The 19,671-nt window shown below is 38.0% G+C and overlaps 1 protein-coding gene across 1 annotated transcript in view; it reads left to right on the top strand.

Moving 5' to 3' along the window:
- Positions 1-228: 228 nt before the first annotated feature.
- KCNMB2 (potassium channel subfamily M regulatory beta subunit 2) overlaps positions 229-19,671 on the top strand; it is a 244,572-nt gene continuing 225,129 nt past the window's right edge. Inside the window, exon 1 of the mRNA XM_012639409.1 lies at positions 229-504. The gene's annotated coding sequence lies outside the window, so the exon portion shown is untranslated. The remainder of the gene's footprint in view (positions 505-19,671) is intronic.

The raw sequence follows: 19,671 nt of genomic DNA, 5'->3' as shown, positions 1-19,671 counted from the left end.
GTCAAAGACGATTTGGAAATCTGATCCAGTGCGGGGTGGTGTGGGTCTGGGAAGGAAGTCTGTGAGCCCTCTCTCTTTTTTTAGCATGAGAATTCGAAAGCAGTGGGGAAGTGATGCTGGACCTATCACAGCATTGCTAACAGACAGCCTATTACAGTATTTAATAAAAACAGAAACAGCATGCCTATCATAGGCTAATAGATCCTACCTCCTGCACGCTTTAAAAACAGTATGAAGCAGCTTTAACGGAGCTTCGGATAACTAATTTTGAGCATGGCTGTCTAGCGTGCCTGTCACTCCTATTGTCCTTCCAAACTCTTTCAGACATTTTGAGCAAGGAGTATTAAAGCTATGAGTTAGCCAGGGTTGTGACATTAATGGTCCACAAAGGCTGTGGGCACGAGAGGTAATGATGATTACCGGTGGCTATTTGGAGGACCGCACTGGATCGCTGTCATTAAAAATTAAGCGTGGCTTTTGAGGAAGATGTGACAACTACCGGAGGTAGGATTTGCATGTAAAACAAAGGAATCTGTTGCTATTTCGTGCTTTTTGTTTGCTCTGCGCCGAGGTGAATTGCAGCCAGGTGCGGAGTGAGCAGCAGGAAGGGGAGAGAGAGGGGAGTGGGAGACAGTCTGTTTAGAGGAAAACACAGCGTATAGTATTGTTTTATGGCAGAAATGCCTCGAGGACAAACTGGCTCCAGGCTCACAGCCTGCTGAGTGTGCATTCCACGCTGCTTTTCCCGGGAGTAGAATGCTTAGAGGTCACGAAGAAAACAGTTCGCTTCTTATCTGTGGTGCCAGCTGGGCTATTAGTAGGGTTGAGTGAAGACTTTGGTAGGTGGGAGGCATAAAGGTCCAAGAAAAATAAAGAAGAGGAAGCTGTCTTTAAGATTTGAAACCTGTTATTTTATTTCTATGGTCAATGTGCTTTGATGGCCAGAGTCTAATTTTTATGAGGGGAGATTGAAAATTACAACGGATTTCCCTGACAAAGAACTATTTCAGATTTAATCTATTTTAAAAGAAATTTGGGTACCTTCATCCATTTTGCATATTGAAAGGCTGACCCACACTGTTTGCATTAATGGTTTTGCTAAAGCAGGGCAAGAGTTTTAAACTAAAAGAAGGGGCTTCCTCTCTGTTCCTGCTCTTGCTTTTGAACAACTGCTGGGGCTGCAGATGGAAATGGTGATTCGTTAAAGGTTATAGACTTGACGTTTTACCTTTTTTTTTTTTTTAATGGACAGCATAAAAGCACAATTCTCCTTGAAAGACGAGAGGGGCAGTTGGGTTCCAAAGTCCGGTGGATAATGAGTAGATTTGCCCAGGAACTCACACTGCTTTGTACTTTATATGGGATCAGTATGGCTCGATCAGAAGAGGAAATGTCAGGAAATCACAGGCTGAGATTTTTAAAGCAAAAGTACAATGATGAGAAACCAATGTTTTCCCAACTTGATCTGTGATGCAAGTTTCAGTCTTTGTCATTGCATATGACCCTCAATGTGAAGTGGCAGAAATGTAGCGAGTGAATTTCTCAGGGCTGTTACATTGTTTCCCCAAAGGACTTCACAAACTCCCAAGATGTAAAGATTTTGCTTTATATTTTGAAAACCTCTGTGTTCTGAGGCATTAATTTGGTTATAATGAATAGCAAAGATCCATGAGATAACTATACATTTATAAAAGCATATAATATTCTTCAAGTGTATCTAAAACTTCTATATTAATGCAGTATTGACTAGCAATAAAAGTGAAAGACAATTATTATACCTTTCTTTTCAGCTAAATACTGGAATTAAGGCTAAGTGGGATTTTTGCTCTCCTCTTGATGCAGTTGATTTTGTACTTTTGTGAGCTTCTGTATATATACTGCCATTCACATACAAAGTTGAAGTCATTGACCCATAGCAGGTGGCAAATATGTTAAAGTTGCATGTTCGTTTCTCCTAACAGTGTGATGGATATTACTGAGCCAGCCGAATGCTCTTAGCTGATCTTTATGTGACCAGAGCACACGTCCATGAAATGACTGGACGGAATTCCTGGTGCATTTGATGACTATGACATAGGTTTCTGCTTCTATGTGACCAGTGGAATATGTGACCTTGACCTTGTAAAGTCCCATTCTCTAGCCAATTGAGCTCACCAGTCAAGAATCCATGTATAGAAAGAGAGAGCTCAAAATACACGAACAGAAATACATACATACATTTTACTTACTGTTGTCAGAAGTTCACACCTATTGCTTTCATTAATTTCATTAATTTTAAAAGGATTTTCACCGGCTCTGGTCTTACAAATATCTTCTGAATCTAATAGCATCAAGTGTTTACTTTAGAGGCAATTCTTGCCATGAAAGTTGTCAACAGGAGAAATTATTTTGCTGTGGTCATGTTCATACCTCTCTACTGATAAACTAAAATGATTTTTCACAATTTTCACAGATTTATGAGAAAAAGTTCCCATATTAATTCTTGATATTCTATATGTCTAGACTGTACCCCACAGCATGAAAAATATAGGGAAAATGTGATGAGATTTTTTTCTTTGTAAGCTGTGGGGAAAGCCAAACCAAGTAATTTAGTCAAAACAATCTACTTTGTATCACAAATTAATTTAATGAAATTAAAGCCTGTTTACATTGGTAGATATCAGACAAAACATTTGCAGATATTCTTCTTTTTCAGTTTCTGCTACATTTTAGTAATGAAAAGCAAACAATTCTACAACTACACCAAAAGCAAGTCTGGAATCCACCCTGATATAAAAAATAAGCAAAGCTTTAGCCAGTCTTGTTTTCTCAGTCCCCGTGGGTGGCACAGCCATCATATCAGTCACCAACACACTTAGAATCCAGAGTCGTCCTTGTTCTCTGTCTCTCCTGTATACACAGGCAGTCATCATCCTACTCTAGTGGAAGATATTTGACCAGGCATTTCTCAGACTAACACAATCTTTTCTTTCATTATCTCCCTCCTCTCATCAAAATACGATGAAAAATAAATCTTCCAAAAATATTCCTGCTATTATATCAAATAAAAACAGACTACAATAATATATACACAATATCATCTATCCTAATTTTTAATACATATGTGTTATGAAAAAATTAGAAAAAGTGCACACAAAATATTAATAGCATTACAGTGTGGTGTAATCGGTGCATTTTATTCTCTTTATTCATTTGCATGGTTGCTAAATTTTTTTCAAAGAGTATGTATTAATAGTCACAAGAAGACTTACATCATAAAAGTTTATCTATATCTCCTCTTCCAACCACATTGCCATCTTCGCCCGTTATCCTGCTGTATATCATGCACTGTGTCTTCACTCCAAATTCCAAAGTCACTTGTTTATCTAAGCATGACTGAGTAAAGGTGCCATTCCCCATTGGTGCCCCTTCTTCCTTAGGTTTCTTGGTACTTCATGAAAAATATCATCCCTTTTCAGGGACTGACTCCTGCCTCTTAACTCTGGTTTCTGAGGAAAGGAGAGAGAGAGAGAGAGTGTGTGTGTAATTTCTCCTTATTTTATAAATTGAGATTTTTTTTCAATCTCCTTTGCTTGTTCCTCATTATCTCCTGAATCTTTGTGCTGACTCAACTATAAATCTCTTCTTTATCTGCACTTAAACCCTAAATAAGTCCAATCCAGTCTCGAGACCTTAGAAACTGTCCACACACGGCTCACAGATTCTAATCCCCGACCTGAACTTTCCCTCTAACCTCCATACTTAATATCCAACGACCTACATAGCATTTCCATGTCAATGTCTTATAGGCATCTCTCACTTAATATGTTCAAAATCAGATTGCTGAATTTCCACATAAAATGTCCTCCTCCCATACTTTTATCCATGTGTGTAAATGGAAACTTTTTTGTTCCATTTGCTCAGAAGAAAAATCTTGGAGCCCTCTTTGATCCTTTCTTTCCTTCACATATCACAGAAAACCCTAGTGCCTCCACCTTCAAACTGTACCTAGAATTAAATTATTTCTTCTTATTTCCACTACTACCACTCTGGGCAAGTCAGCAGCTCTCAGATTACTGTGTTTTTTTCACAGTTAGTTTCTTGCTTCTGCCAGCCCCTGGTCCCATGCACACATTCTGTTCTATACCCAACACCAGTGGTCATTTCAATATTAAAGTTAAATCATATCTTCTGCTCAAAAGCCTCCAATGTTCTCCCATCTGACTTCAGATAAAAGCCGAAGCCTTACAGTGGCCCACATGCCCTAGAATGATCTGGTCCCTCCCTGGCCTCTTCTACTACCACTCTTCCTTTCCCCTTTCACTTCAGCCACACTGGCCTTCTGGGCTGGCCTCAAACCACCAATAACTCTCAAACCTCAAGGCCGTGGACTTTGCTGTGCCTGCTGCCTAAAAATGTCTTCACCTACATAGCCACTTGACTCAGTTCCTCACTTTTTTCAGGTCTCTGCCAAATATCACTTTATCAGAGAAGACTTCCCTGAAAACCACCTTTCAAATCATACCACCTTGTATACTTCTTATTCTCAGTCAATGCTTATTTTTCGCCATAGTATACCATAATATCATCCCCAATATATTACATGCTAAGTTTTTATTGTCCATCTCCCTCCTGCTAGAATGTAAATTCTATGAAAACAAGGATTTTGCTTTGTTTTCAAATGTATCCATAGCACCTAGAATATGGCCTCTTATGTAGGAGGCACTCAATAAGCAATCATCAAATGAATAAACATGTTGTTTGATGTAGGAACTAAATGTTTTCCCCCATCAAAATCCGTTAGTAGAGCTAGATTCCAAGCATAGTTTTTTCAACCTCAGGGTTAGAGATCTGTGTCATAACACCCTGTTGCTTTTTCCAAAGAGAAAAATACTGAACGCTTTCAAAAAAGTTAAGGAGATTTATCAAGATGATTTTCTTTCTCCTCCCTGCACAGGAGGGAAAAAAAATCACATCACTGATTCCAATCTATGTCAGAGCAAATAAAAATTCAGTTCGCCTGAAGTTGATGTTATCCAAAAGATGACTCCTATTTCAAAAAGGACATCTTCATAGATCTCCTATACAAATGACTATGGATGTAGACAGGTCCTATATTTTTTCTGCTCTCCTCTGGTGATGAGGGAAGGGATGGCAAAACCAGGTTGCAAAGGTACAGTTGGGGTCAGTGCGCCTTTCTGAGGGTACAAGCCCCAGTAGCCTGTGTAACAATAGCAATCAACCAATACTAATCAATAATGGTACCAGTCATTTACATTCTCTCAAAATCAGCATGGTGAAATCACAGCGTCTGCTTAACAATGACCTCTCTAGTATTCATAAAGTATATGTTTTCAAACAATTAAAGTACAATAAAATAATCTTACTGTCCAAATTGAGTATAAATAAGAATGTCTGATATTTCTAAAATGTTTTATACTCTGGAGAGGCAGTGTGATGTGAAAAGGACACACATCTGAGACAAGCATAGGCTTTAAGAGGAAATGAACTTAGTTTGAATCTAGCCTTCTCCACTTCATAGCTATGTATTCTTGGGCAAGTTTTAAAATCTTACCGAGCCTCAGTTTCCTCATTGGTAATTGGTGATAGTAATACCTACGTCTTTAGGTTGAAGAGTAATTGTAATAATGTATACCACTTTCCCATTGGAGTACCCAACCTAGAGAAGAATCTTAAAAAGTAATAGTTTTCTCATTGCTGTTGTCATTTAATCTTCACAGCAGGCCTCAGCAGGAGATATCATACTTTCCATTGAACAGATAAGAAAACTAAGGTGCAGGGAAATTAACCAAATCTCTCAAGGTCAAAGAGCTGGTATGCTATGGAAATTTACTCTCCTTTCAGCCATAGAAACTCCTGATAAATAGAATGTCAGATTAGCCATCTTTAATGTGTTTAGTGACTGAAGGCTGCCGGTGATTAGGGGAATTTTTTCAAAGAGAGAATCAGAAAAAGAGATTTTCTTTCCCCTATGATCAATACAGACGTCTTAGGTACTCCTGCCCTAAACAAAAAGTAGACTCAAACTCCTGTGGAACAATTTGAATGAATACAAATTTGCAAATTAAGAAACCTCAGTCCCTAGACATGCAGTATAATTGAGCATTAGAAAACCAGCTTCACAGCCCTGAATACCTTAGTCTGCAACCCATTTCTGCCTCTTGCCTGACTGAGCCTCCTTTTCATCAGCAGAAATGTAGATAGAAATAATACATCATTCACAAACTTATGAGGATTAAATAAAATAACCTTTACCTAGCTGTTAGCACCATGCTTGGCACAAATTAAGTGCACAATGGTTATTGCCTATTTATATTTCACTATTATCAAGATGAAAATGTAAACAATAACTGTATATATGATGATACAGAGATTTGATTTAAAGATCTCCTTTAGTTTTTATTTCTTGGTATTGCATGTCTCCAAATTCATTCAACAGATATCATTTAAGAGCCGTTAAGCGTCAAGGTATCATAGTTCAAGGCTTTGGAGCATCTGATCAGGACCAGAAACCAATTTTCCTGAAATGTGTGACATTTACTCATTTCTTATTAGACCCAAAATGAATGAAGCAATTCGGAAAAATCAAAGAATATGTCTGCCTCTCTGTGATACCAAACCCAATTTTATAGATTCACGCACCTGAGACAGTTAGAACTTCAACAGAGTGTCTTCCCTGGGCCTTGTCGGGCTCCAGCTTCAACATTTCCCCGTCGGTCTATGGCTGCACTGGCTGAATCCCTGAGAAATTGACCAGGTAAATGCACGATCATTCTATATGACTTCAATGCACAACCTGCATGAAATTGACAATTAGCATCATCAGTTATTCTAGGCTTAACATTACTAATTTTTGGATGCAAAGAGTGTTTCATTTAATTGCTCAATAAAAATATCAGCACTTCCAATTAAGCTATTGGGCAACTCTCAAATACTGATATATTTACCACGTGGGTTAAACTTTCCTCTTCTTCAATCAATTCTGAACTTCATCCTATACCAAATAACTTCTCAAATTTCAGATTCCTAAAGATTGGTTTGTGCAGCTAATGATTGTATTTCTGTGGATGTTTCCTTTAATATTTTGTCAATTTCCCAAATCCACCACTGTAAGTGTAACTGGTCCCAATAGCACTATCTCTCTCCAGAAGTGTGGATATGCCATTGTCATAAAAATGTCACAGGCTTTTAAGATTTGATTTTTTTTAATCTTCACAAGATATCGTTCCCTTTTCTTCCAAGAATACCCTGTGCACAATTCTACCATGGCCCTTATAACACTGTGCTGCAATCTTTGGTTCACTTATCTACCCTCTCGCCCCCCATTAAACTGCAAGTCTCTGAAAGGTTAAGGACTGGGTCACAGTCATCACAGGATTTCCAGTGTCTAGTAGAGTTCCTGGCAGTACTTAATGCTCAAAAGTGTTTCTTGAGTGAATGAATCAATGGTGTCTATACTGGATTTCTCAGTGCCCAATTTGACCTAAGGAGAGAAAATGACCACATGGACAAATAAATCACACACCTCAGAAATAGAGTGCCACATGGAAATATTTTATAAGAATAAAGATGTGGATCTGTCAAGGGCTTCCTAACCTCTCATTCACCTATCCTCTCACCTCTTCTCTTTGTATTCCCAGGCCCATATGAGATGTTCTTTTTGATCGTTTCTCTCTCCCTTCTTCTCTGCTGTCTGCCCACACCATTCCACTATCTTTCTAAAGCACATGGTGGGACCTTCCATTCGAAGCCTACTTTTGAGTCTGACGGCCCAGACAGCAAACACCTAAACCCCCTCCTCATCAAAGCCAGGGTGACAGATGAACCTGAGTGAGAATTTCAGCTCAGGGGAGGGGAGAGAATAAATCAGCTGTCAAATGTCAAGCCGGCTGACTTCCTAGGAAAGAAAGAGAAGATGCTTGTATACAGGAGGGCTTTGGTTTACATTTGCCAGCACTTGTACTAAATAGGGAAAATGTCAGATGAATCCCACATGTAGATTCCTTGTCATCTTGGTGTTTTCCTTAGTGTGAAATTAAAGGTCCAAAAGATTCTGGATATGGGAGCTCATTTTCAGTTTTCAACAAATTTATTCAATGGGTAAAAAAGAATCAGCAAGTAGTAAAATATGCAACTAAAATTTTAAAGTATAATTTTTAGCCAGATCATTAGGTTACAAACTAATGAAAGCAGACACTACGTTTTTATAAATCTCAGGTGAACAGAACCATGTTCAATTTATATGATTTTTCAAAAATAACTTTTGGTTAATATACACTCTCCTTTTCACCCTATCCCCTGAAGTAAAGCCATATTAGAGAAATGAGGTAAATACCTTATCTTTATTTATCAAGCTGCTTGACTGAGGATTTAGGGTTCTAGAAACTATGCAAATTTTAATTCCATTGAATCCCCTTTGTACGCTGTGGTATAGACAGGGATCTTATGGAAGGAGAAGGAAAGAGGAGCTTATGGGTCCTGATGCTGTCTGTTTGTTCACAGGCATTTCTGTGATTAGAAATGATTTACAAACCAGTCCACACAGGATTCTTACAAAGGAGGATTCAATCTGGAAATTTCTCAAAATAAAGCCCTTACTACACTACATATGTCTGGGAATTCCACTGGGCTCTGTGACATAGTTCAGGAGTTTATAAATCATGAGTTTGGTTTTGTCAGACTTTTAGAGGCTTTTTTCCATTAAAATTTTCACAGGAAACCTGGTAAAGGTCAAGCACCTGACTCCATAACTCATCCACAAAGGTAAAATATCTTTCAAAGTGAAACTCTTAGAAAGTTAAAAATAGCCAGCAATTCAAATGCAAATCTCTTATAGAATCTTTCTTGCTTTGCATCAGATGCAGAGAATCATTCTGGACATGCTGCATAAGGCACTTTATGAGGAGGGGAGAGAAACAGTTGGTAAATCTTGCTCATGAGATAATTCTCGAATGTCTTGAGTTCTGTTTTGCATAAGCATCTGAAAATTTCAGACCATGCGAAGAATGTTATCAGTCCATCAAATGCAACTAAAACTTCAGCAGAGAGATTGTATTTCTGTAGTAATTCTAGGACCACTGATTGCCTTTGGATTTATTGTTGTTGTTGTTTCCTGGTATATTCCAAATGAAGAAATTAAAAGAGGAAGGAAAAAAAATACTTGACACCCAGAAGAAAATAATACCTAACTTTAGAGGCCAGATTTCAACATAATTAGTCCAGTTTCTTCCTCTCTGTGAAGATGATCAATGACTGGTTTAACTTTGCTTCATAGTGGTTTTATTTGGTCCTGTGCAGTGCTTTTAAAATGTAAAAATAGAACAGCATAGGACACACTTCTTTGTTGAAATAAATCAAATGAAAGTTGAGAAAGAGAAATAAAGTTTATATCTGAAGGAGGAGGAAGATTTAGATAACATATTAAGTTGAGAAAATCTTTTTGGGAATAGAAAAAAATAATAGCCCTGGTACAAAGACAACTGGATAAAGAATGTCTATTATAACCTGCTTCTCAATCTTCTAGGTCTATTTCCCCATTGACATGTGGATTTAGTATCTGCTGAACTGAAACTGAAAAAAAATGGTGTGAAGAAAGTAGATATGCTCTGATTTATATGCCTATATGAGAAGTTGTCTTGTGTGTAATTTTGATTTCAGACACATGATGTGTTTAGTATGTTTACTATATCTTACATTCGATAATAGTATGAAGTCATTAAAAAGTTAATAAGATAAAAAGGAAGCAACTTACTTCTATTTGACCCAAAATGTGCTGTGGTGTATATATATTTTTTTAAATCCATTCTCCATCCTGCTACCCTTTAATTTATAGCCTGCTACAGAGAGTAGGTGGGGACTGTGTCCCCAACAGAGGCTGGCATGGCTGGAGGGCAGGGGCCAAGCAGCATGTGAGTGGAGATAAGATGGAAAATGCAGAAAAGCCAGGCTACATAGGACCTTATGGGTCATAGTAAGGATCTTGCCCATTATTCTAGGAGCAATGGAAAGCCACCTGAGAGGTATTAAGCAGGAGGCTGATAGTATCTGGGCTTTGCAAAGTTCTCTCTGACTGCAATGTGGTGATCAAAATGGAGAAGAGCAAGAGTGGATGCTGAGAAGCCAGGTGAAAGGCCATCACAGTAATCCAAATGATGGTAGCTCAGACCAGGCAGCAGTGAGATGGAGAAAGGGTGGCCAGAAGGAGCCATGTTTAGGAAGTGCTGTGGTTTAAATGCACCCCGAAAATTCATGTGTTGGAAACTCAATCTCCAATGCAGCCGTGTTAAAAGGTGAACCCTTTAAGATGTGACTAGGTCATGAGGTGTCTGCCCTCATGGATGGATTAATGCCGTTATTTCCAGAGTAGGTCAGTTATTGTGGGAGTGGGCTCCTGATCAAAGGACGAGTTTGGCCCTCTTCGCTTCTCTCCCCTGTGTACGTTCTCTCTTGCCCTTTCGCCTTCTGCCATGGATGGTATGGCTAGAAAGCCCTCATCAGATGCAGAATCCTAGACCCTGGACTTCCCAGCCTCCAGAACTATAAGAAATGAATATCTGTTTCTTTATAAATTACTGAGTTTCAGGTATTGTTACAGCAACATAAAATAGACTAAGACACAAAATCGTATCATAGAGTTGCTGATGGATTAAATTCAAGAGGACATAGGCAAAGAAGAAGAAAACGTGAAGGATAACTCTAGATTACTGACTTGAATAATGGGATAGATGTTGAGGTTATGGAACACTGAAGCAGAACTAGAGTTCCCTTCCATCAAAAAACCATTTTGAAATTATAGTCGATACTCACTACCACCACTACACACACACATATATAAAATTTTTTCTTGAAATCCTCTCTTCCCTTGACTTTAATTATGTTTAATTGTTTAACTTCCCAGATTCCTTCTTACGTTACAGTTCTTTTCTATTGTTTTCTTTTTTGCTGGATCCTTTTTTTTCCTCCTCTTACTTTAAAAAACTTTTTCAGTAATTGCAAATGTCCCTGTCTACATTTACACCCTAAGCCATCTCTTCATCTTTGACCTTGCTGTCCAACCCAAGTCCTATATTTCCTACTACTTCGTAGACATAGCCCTGTGGCTGTCATCTTTAGACTTTAAAATTCACTAGGCAAAACTAAACTCTTGTCAAGACCTTATAAATTAAATCCACCCTGACTCATGTTTCTATTCATTGTACCACCAGTCTCCCAGATTTTAAAGCCAACAATTGTCTTTGAATCTTCTTACAACTATAGACTTAATTGACCTATTGATTCTTTCTTCAAAATATCTTTTGCATCTGTGCCTTTTTTCTCTCCATACAAATAAAGCTGCTTAATCTAACGCCTGGTCTATTAAGATAGTTCGTTAACTAACCTCCTTGCCTCTAGTCTAATATTTTTCAAAGTGTAGTCCTTTATTCACCTATATAAGAATTATCTGGAGAGCTTTTAAAATATAGCATTTCATGTGGCCTATATTTAATCAAAATCTTTGGGGGTAAGGCCTGGAAATTTACTGAACGCCATAGATAGATCTAGCATATATAAATTTTGAGAAAAATTATTCTAACATCTTCCTGCCTTGGTTTTCTTCTACATAGACCTTCCAAATGAGTAGTTCCAAAGGAAGACCTCGATCATGAAACTTCCCTGATCACAGCCCTTAGGCTCTCACTTAACCAAGCAAATAAAGTCTCCTGGGACTATATATTAGGATTCTCCAATTTCTGGTGCCTGGGTAAATTTCCAGCCTAATCTTTACCTCCCTTCTCTCACCCTGTTACAACTGAACTATACTACTTGCCACCCCTCAAACATACCTATTTTGTCCTCATACCTCTGTCCTTTGACCCCATGCATTTCAAACAGCCCCGAAAGGTCTCCTTCAGCTCTCATTTTCACCTGTAAAAGTCCTACCAATTCTCTAATAGTCCCTCCTAAATAAAGTCTTCCCTCATCTCCTTCCCATTTTTCCTATTCCCTTTCTATTGCTTGCACTCTAAGCTAGTAGGAACCTTTCCAATCTTTGAACTCTTTCAGCAGATTTTACCTTTTGATACTTAGTTATCACATGGTCATACACATAAATAATTTTTTTTCTTCTACTTACAAATTGAAAACAGGAACTATATTTTATAAAAAGACAGATTGATGGAATAGAAAGTTGTTCTGGGTTTAAAATCCATCTAGCATGTGTCCTTGGGCAAATCATTTTCTTCTTTTTAAGTGGAATAGTCATGTACCTTATAGAATTTTGGTCAGTATAAGTTACGGTCTTATAAAAAGATAAGCTATAGAAAATGGTCAATGTTATATTATTTTCACCTGCAAAATGGCAATTCCATTATACCTAGTAGTTCTCTATATTTTAGCATACTTTTCTTTAAAATACTGTTGTATACAATGTTTTACATCCACCTCACACATCAGCCCCTTGCCCACTGAATATATAAATATAAAGATAATAATGCTATCCATGTTGGCCTGAAGAAAGAAAACAATTAGAGAGAATCTGAATTAGGGAGAAGACAGAGAATTACACCTACAACAAGCAGAGAAACTATTAATCTACCTCAGTGCTTACCCTTGCCCATTCATTTTTCAAAGGCAGGTGAACAAACAGCAATTTTAACAATAAGCTAAAGCAAGCTCTTTTGTAATGAGCGAATTCTGTTAAATAAAGGTCAGCAGGAAAAGTAACAACACTCATTGTCTCTTATGGTCCATCTGGGCATCATGCAAACTTGCTCAGATTTCTCTCCTGTGTGTTAGTTACCTTACCTGGAGTTTATCTAAGTCATATTACAGTCCACCCTGTCTGGGATTTTTTTGTCAGAATAACAATGTTTTCAAATACGACTTCTGAGAAAAGTATGCACATTTTTTCTCTTCAGCTGTCTTTCTCTCCCCCTGCACCATTTATGAGCAAACCTATTGACCAATTAACCTAATTGAAACTCTTAGCTTGAGAAGGCCAGTGTTATGTTGGCTATAAAGGTAAATGAGCTAGGAAGGACATGACATTGTTTTCATGTTCTTACTTTGTTTTAACTTTTCCTTCAGCCCAAGGAAAGATTCTTTGTCTAATGCTTCTTTTGTTAAAAAATAATTTGCCCCACCAAGATATTATGCTAAAGGAGGTCCTGAAGGATTACAAATTATTCAAAAGGTATATCGAGTTCCCAAGAGTTAGGAGTAACACAGCAAGACAATTGCCATAAGAAAGGTACACAGTGCTTTGGGTATTTCAATAGACAGGTAAAGATTACAAATAGAAGCTAAAAAAAGGACAAGCTCCAAGAAAAAGCATCAGTATTAACAGGATTCCAATCTCTTTTGTGCCATTTATGTGACAATTATGGGATATTGAGGAAGTTAATTAACATCTCAGTGCTTCAGTTTTCTCCTCGGTAAAATGCGTTCATAATACCTGCCCCATAGGGGCTTTGTGTAAGTTAAATAAAATCATGTATGCAAGGTGGCTAGCATAGTGCAGCATATAGTAGCTTCTCAATAAATGGTAACTGTTTTTGCTATTAAAATGGGAGTAAGTAAGCATGTCAAATGTTATAGAGATTTCAAAGAGGAAGAGCTTTGGATTTTGTGATTTGGATTTTACTAATTCAGTGGCAAAGTGGGACATCATTTTCCAAAAAAAAGTTATACACCAAAATCAGGTTGCAATGCCATTAAAGGACTGAGTAAGTGGTGAGGATCCAGATCATTCTTTCTAAGAAAAAATTTCCCCCAAAGGGTAAATAAGAGTGAGGGCAGTTGACAAAGTGTCAGTAAAGAAGTAGGCATGGGATAGATACTCTTCCACACAAGAGGCTGGCTGTGAAGACTTCTTGGTATGAAGTGGATGAACTAGCATCTTATCCTATTTTGCACATTGAATTCACACTAAATTTATCTCCTGTTATTACAGCATTGTGAGTCGAGCATCATCACCCCCATTTCAGGACAGGGAAATTGAAGTTAAAAGACATTGAAAGTCCTACCCCAAGTTACACAGCAAGTAATGGCAGAGGCAGTCTTTCCACCCAGGTCTCCGAAATCTAAACTGCTGGCCACTCTGCCTGCCTCAACTGTGAACCCATCACCGCTGCCTTTGGAGCCTGCTTTGCCAAGGCAGAGAGGATTTGGGGGCAAAAACAATGGAGAAATAGTTCTCGTTTTGATATGGTCACTGTTAACGATAAGATCTTAAAAATATCCACAATGTTACTCAACATTTATGGAGCACTTTGACATTGTTGATGACAGGAACTTTGCACAAAGACATCAGCTATAGTTTGTGAGCCCTTAATAAGAGCAAGGATTGTGCTAAGCATGTTACCTGTGTTCTCCCATTTAAAGCTCAGAACAGCCCTAAAATCCCCATTTTGCACTTGAGAAATCTAATGCTCAGAAAGAGCATTAGCTTGCCCAAGGTACACAACTTGTACATGGCAAAACTGGGGTTCAAGCGAAGCCGGCCTGACTCCTAGACCTTCAAGCACAGCATTTGACACCTGCTGGTTATTTGACACACTTTCTGTCTAGATGCCAGTGTGTACATGCCCCAGCTGTGCAGGCCTGGAATGTGAGGTCCCAAGAGGACCACATTCAGAGCTCCAGGACACAGAGAGAACCATGTGACACATGTACAAAGGTCTGGGGCAGCTGACTCAGGCAATCTGCCTTCCCGTGGATTAAAATCTATCTTTGCTGTCTCCATACTAAGTAAACCCTTAATGCATGGTGCTGGTCCTCATCCAGATGCTGGCCAAGGTTTACAGATATGATTCCAGATGTCGACTGTAGAAGGATGATTTAACAGCACTCCCACCACAAAATTCCACACTGAGGAGCAATGAAAGAGAAGGAAGAGTTAAGCAAAGAGGCAAAATGTTTTCTAAAAGATTTCACAGTTTTTCCTCAATGTGTCATCAAATTGGTTTTCTATTTTTCTGCAATCTTACTTTTCACATAACAAAACCAAAAAAAAAAAAAGAAAAAGATTCTATTCTTCTGCCATCCATTTCTAAAATAATTCAGATTGACAACCCATTTCAGACAAAATATTAATTGTGTCTCAATTTTTTTTTTGCCTAATATGTTCCATAACCCTGTATATATCAGTGGTAATATGAGCTTTATTTTCTTCCTATTTCATTTCCCCAAAATCAAGATCAAGCTTGAGCTCATCAATATAGTGCACGAGCAGCTTTCTTATAAAAATCATCTTTCTCCAGACTAGGTAGAATTTAGACCACAGTTCTTTCCATTTCTATAAGGTTTTTTAATGTATTTGTAACTATTTTAATTCAAGCAAATATAATTATCCTTGCTTTTGCTTTTTCTTAAGTTATAGAAATTCAAACATGCTATTACCTTGAAATCATTATAATTTGTATTCAAAAGCAATGACCTAATAAGTTATACATTTTAAGCCTCAATAGTCTGCTAGATTGTGAATAAATACCACAGTCACTTCTGACAGCACCTATAATGGTGTTTAGATTTCTTTCTTCTTTGCTAAATATTGCAGAGTTTGATGTTATCCATATTTCAAAGGCATGGTAAGACCTGAGGGTTTCCTACTCGTGGTTTATCAATAAAGATAAGCAGAAAAAAACTGCCCTATGCAGTGTTATCTGGACTCAATTTGTGTCACTTCCCGTCAACAAGCTTTGTCTAAAATGATGCTGCATTAATTCATAGTCACAAAAGAAAATCAATTTTAATAAAACATTAAAATGAAATTCAACCTTCACCTTCACCTGCAACTTGAACTTCTAAATTGCTATTCATCTAAAGTCAGTTAAGATTTATTACAGATATATAAAATGTTTAGAAGGAAACAGATTTCCTTTATTATCCTACCTAAGTGCCATCTGGCACCACGCTAGAAGAAAACATCCTGGTTTGGGTCTAGTCTTGGTCTGGATGTGTTTAGAAGATTTGATGAAAAATTTTGAAAGATAAACAGGATACTGGCCAACATAGACTTTTAGGAATGCCTCCTTAAAACAAAATAAAAAACCAGATACGTAGACAAAGCACTTTTGAATGCCAGAAATAACAAGGAATGTGCCCCAGAGGCAGAAAGAGAAAAAGGTTTTGGCTGAGGACAGAAATGTCACCCAGCACTCAGCATTCTCTGCTCAGCTTCAAAGATTCTTATGGTACTGGGATTGTTCAAATTGGTTTTCTCAAAAATAAAAGGAGGAATGAGGGTAAGCAAGGAAAAAAACAGGGTAGATAATTAGAAGAAATCATTGAAAAGAAATATACAAGAGCCAGATTGTTTCAATAAATCTATTAAAATAAATAGTAGCTAACATTGATTACTTATTATGCTTATATAATTATGTCATCTCATCCTGATGACAGGCTATGAGGTTGTTTTTTTTATTATCTGTTTTTCAGATGAGAAAACTGAGGCACAGAGATGTCCTGTAACTTGTCCAAAGTTACACAGATAACAAATGTGTAACTTTGATTCAAATTAGATTCAAACTCAGCTGATTCAATCCTGCTGGTTCCAGAATCTATAATCTTAATTAACATTACAAAGAAATTCCAAAGCACTATGCATGTTACAAAATAACCTTCAGAGGATATAATTGTAGGTAAATTTGAATGAACTTCTAAGAAGAATTCAATCCTGAAATATTTATCAGAGTCAAAGCTTGAAACTACAATTGGTACCAAAACACCAGGCCTATTCATCATCTGTTGTCATAGAATAGGATTTAAAAGCATAAAGAGATTTAAGGAGTTCATAAACATTTACGTTAAAAGAAAAAAATGCTTTTTCTCTTATCCGGATCACCTAGAACATTATCAGAAATGACAATTTCTCCCTTTTTTCTGATGTAGAATAAGTGACCCAACTGCGAATCAGTTCGATTCAGTTCTTCTTAACTACCAAGTATTGGGCCCCTTTCAAGAGGAAGCACTTATGCTTCTTCTTCTCCTCAAAAACACATAATGCAAATTCACACTATATCAGTGAAATAGGGATAATTTGCATTCCGAGTCAGTAGCCTAGTAAGATATTAAGGTTGATCAACAGATTGGAAGACATGCTCCCTCACCCTCAAGTTGCTTGCAAATTAGTATTGATTCCTACTCAGAAGAAAGCACTGTCTAGGTTCTCAAAAGCATATGGGTGTTGTGTAGAGGACATAGGTCCCTGCTCTCTTCAAGTGACATTAGCATGAATAGGAGTTGTCTAGAGAGGACTTCATAAGGCTGTTGAACTAATCTTTCCTCAGCAGTTAGCTGATAAGAACACATGACCAAGCCCAAGGTTCTCATCATTTTAACTGGGATTGCTTAAAGATGATGCCTTCAGGATGAAAGGAGAGATGATATAATGGATGGACTGATAGATCAGGGGAGCTGGCACATTATAACAGTGTCCTCGCACAGGAAACTAAAAGCTCCCGTGCTACCTACTGCTCAGGGTGTGACTCTGCAACTGGGAAGTTCCAAGAACAATTAGATCAAAAGGAAGACTGGGCAGAAAATTTTACTCTTTTTCAGCAACAAAGCATCTCTTTACTGTCCACAAAACTTCCCCTAACAGAATTTTCCTCCTTGGTCCTCCAACTCTCACTGTATGACACGGGTCCAATTTAATCTAATGAAATCACACGATGCTAAGAACATAAGCTTCCATACCTGAATTTGACAGCTGCTCTCCCATTACTAGCTGTATCACCTTGGGAAAGTTACTTAATGTTTTGCACATCAGTTTCTACGTCTGTAAAATGGATTCTCATAACACATAAAACACAATTGCAGGTTTGTTGGGGGTTTGAATGAAATGGCACATATAAAATATGTGCTAGTGTGTTGGATCGTTGTTAAAAAAGCATGGCCTATGTTCACAAAGCCCTATGCCATCCTTATGCTTTATGGGAATAGCCATTTCCACTGTATTGTGTCTGTATGTGTGTGGGTCCTGGGGGAGGAAGAGTGGAGAGATATTTTTGCTTCCTCAGATAGATTGTAAGTCTCTTGTTTTTGATACTAACTCCACCAAACAAAAAGATATGTTATACGACATTGAGGAGAGTTTACAATTAGGTGGTGGAGACTGTACATGTAGTGATATATTAAAAAGTAGAATGTGTTAAATGTCATACCAACCCACAAAGTGCCCTGGGACCACTGAGGAGGGAAAAGCGAATTTTGACTGGGAGTCTGGCATGCCATGATGGGGGACAGGATATTTGATATGTGGCTTAAAACAAGGGTTTGAGTAAGAATTAGAAATGAGAAGAAGGAAATAGATGTCTTCACATTACAAAGGTAAAATAGACACAACGTGGAGATGTATGGGATATTGGGTGGGAGTGAATAAAAGAGAGAAGAGTGAAAAATAACCAGAGCTTTGAAGCCCAGAAAACTGGAAGGACAGTGCTGGCTGAAGTTCAATGGGGAATCGTGGAGAAGGGGTGGAATCAGTAGAAGACGAGCTTGGTTTGCCCACATTGAGTTTGAGGAGGAAGAGGAACAACAAGATGACGCTCTCTCCTGGTGAGGTATAATTTGCAACTTAGGAGAAAGACACAGATTTCAGACCCATTTTCATGCATGTGATCATTTAAACTTAGGCAATCACTTTGGGGTAGAGAATAAATCCAGAATTTAAGAGTTACTAGAATAGAACAGTAAGAAGTACTCTTTGGGGACTCAGAGAGATATATAGTTTTAAAAGAAACTTTAGAGACCTGGGGAGGAAACCAAGACAATGCAGAATCACAGAAGCCAAGGGAAGAAAGAATCTCACAGAGGTGATGGTGATCAGGAATGTCAGGCCCTGAAGACAGACTGGGGGAGGGGCGAAGAGCGAAGGACTTTCTTGGCCATATGGAGACTGTGTAGAAAGCTACTTCAGGACTGACTGGGAGTAGAATCACTGAGGAAGTGAAGTGAGAGAGAAGATGATGCAGGGAATCATAGCCTGAGAGACCAGGGAAGTGGTTTTATCAGGACAACAGAAGACTGAAGTACATTTGCAGATTGGAGGGAAAGAGCCAGTAAAATGGATTAAAGTTGAAGAATAAACAAAGATTAATTAATGAATCAAGAGGCCAGAGTACTGGTTATCAACTATTTCTTAACGTAAGACTCACCTAGGACCATTACTGTAATACAAATGCCTGTTCTTGATCTACAGAGATTCTGATTAAATTGTTTTGGATAGGGAAGGCCCCTGCATTATTTACTGGTTTTCCCAGGTGATTCTAATATGTATGTAGGTATGAGAACCACTGCCTGAGAAGAATTGGTCATTGGATTAAGACCACTATAGAGGGTTACCTTTGGATGACAAAAGCTATCTTCTTCCTCTGAGATGGGAGTATGGTAGTATTGGAAGGGAATGTAAGAAAAGGTTGAATTAAGAGCAGAGACATCTTGAAGGAAGGACATTGAAAGAACTCGTGAAGAACGGCTTCAGTATGCAAAAGTAGAAGGTGAGATGTTTAGAATAAGGGGACAGGAGTAAGGTTGGGTCATGAAAGAAATTTAAAACATCCCGAACAACTGTTAGGATTTCACCAGGGATAAATAGGGTAATTGTCCAATTACTGCTTCATTCTCTCTACAGTTATTGGTTGGCCACTCCCTAACACAGAAAAGGCATCACTGTATTTCTTATTCCTCTCA

The sequence above is a fragment of the Propithecus coquereli genome, unplaced genomic scaffold (genome assembly GCF_000956105.1).
Source record: "Propithecus coquereli isolate 6110/MARCELLA unplaced genomic scaffold, Pcoq_1.0 Scaffold14, whole genome shotgun sequence".
Taxonomy (NCBI): Eukaryota; Metazoa; Chordata; class Mammalia; order Primates; family Indriidae; genus Propithecus; species Propithecus coquereli.
The sequence above is the reverse complement of the archived record's forward strand: the minus strand, read 5'-3'. Positions and strand labels throughout refer to the sequence as shown.